The sequence below is a fragment of the Triticum dicoccoides genome, chromosome 2A (assembly GCF_002162155.2).
Source record: "Triticum dicoccoides isolate Atlit2015 ecotype Zavitan chromosome 2A, WEW_v2.0, whole genome shotgun sequence".
NCBI classification, from domain to species: Eukaryota; Viridiplantae; Streptophyta; class Magnoliopsida; order Poales; family Poaceae; genus Triticum; species Triticum dicoccoides.
In genome coordinates this window covers 372,576,051-372,577,492 of record NC_041382.1, presented here as the reverse complement: position 1 = coordinate 372,577,492, position 1,442 = coordinate 372,576,051, and positions in this window count along the sequence as shown.

Below are 1,442 nucleotides of genomic sequence, written 5' to 3'. Positions count from 1 at the left end.
TACCTATGCAATATTTGGATTACTCCGAACATTTAAATTTTAATATTTGAAAACTTTTATTGTTTGCCTCTATTTTGAATTTGAATTTTGAATCGGTTTTTGAACTAACCCGAGATTAACTACAGTGACAGAGGTGACGTGGCATCATTAACGGGGGTTACTGTAGCCTAATTATCCAGGCGTCACACCAAGGTAGACACAATAGCCCGAAGTGGAGCGACGAGTGTCAGGGCAGCCCGTCCAGTCTGCATCGGAGTAGGCGGTGAGGGCGGTGTCGGCGGAAGCGTGACGCCAAGATCCATAGTGCCACAGATATAGCGGAGAATCCGCTTGACGGCAACCCAGTGAACGTCTCGAGGAGCATGCATATGAAGACACACCTACTGCACGACATACTGGATCTCCGGTCGAGTCAGAGTGAGGTACTGGAGAGCACCAACAATAGATCGATAGAAAGCAGCATCCGAAACAGGAGAACCATCCATGGCAGAAAGCTTGGCCTTCGTATCAACAGGCATAGCGGCCGACTTGCAGTTAAGCATGCCGGCGCGCTCCAGGAGCTCGTGAGTGTACTTCCGCTGATAAAGGAAGAAGCCATCTGGACGGTGCACCACCTCGACACCGAGGAAGTAGTGCAAAGGACCCAAGTCCTTGATGGCGAACTCAGCGCAAATACGAGCCGTGAGCTGACTGAGGAGACCAGTCGTACATGCCGTCAAGATGATGTCGTCGAGTAGAGCAGCAAGTAGGCCGTGTCAGAGCCCTGATGATAGACGAAGCGCGAGGCGTACGAGCGGGTAGAGCGAAACCCAAGCTGGTGGAGAAACGTCGCGATGTGCTGGTACCAAGCGCGCGGAGCCTGCTTGAGTCCGTACAAGGACCGTGAAAGCAGGCACACGTGGTCGGGAAGCGCCGGGTCAACAAACACGGTGGGCTGCTGGCAGAAGACCTGCTCCTCGAGGTGACCATGGAGGAAGGCGTTTGGGACGTCCATCTGGTGCATCGGCCAAGCACGGGAGACCGCAAGGTGGAGAACCGTGCGTATCGTGCCGGGCTTGACGACCGAAGCGAAGGTGTCGGTGAAGTCGATGCCAGCACGTTGTCGAAAGCCACGAACGACCCAACGCGCTTTGTAGCGATCAAGGGTACCATCAGGACGGAGCTTGTGTTTAAAGACCCACTTCCCGGTAATCACGTTGGCGTGCCGGGGACGGGGAACAAGCTGCCACGTCCGGTTACGCAACAGGGCGTCAAACTCCTCTTGCATCACAACCATCCAGAGCGGGTCACGAAGAGCGGCTTGAACGGAGGACGACAACAACGACGGCTCAGAGATGGACGCCGCATGGACGTAGTCATCCAAGGCATAGCGCGAGTTCAGCCGAAAAACGCCCGTACGGGCGCGGGTGACCAGACCGGCCACAGGTGGGGGGGGGGGCGCC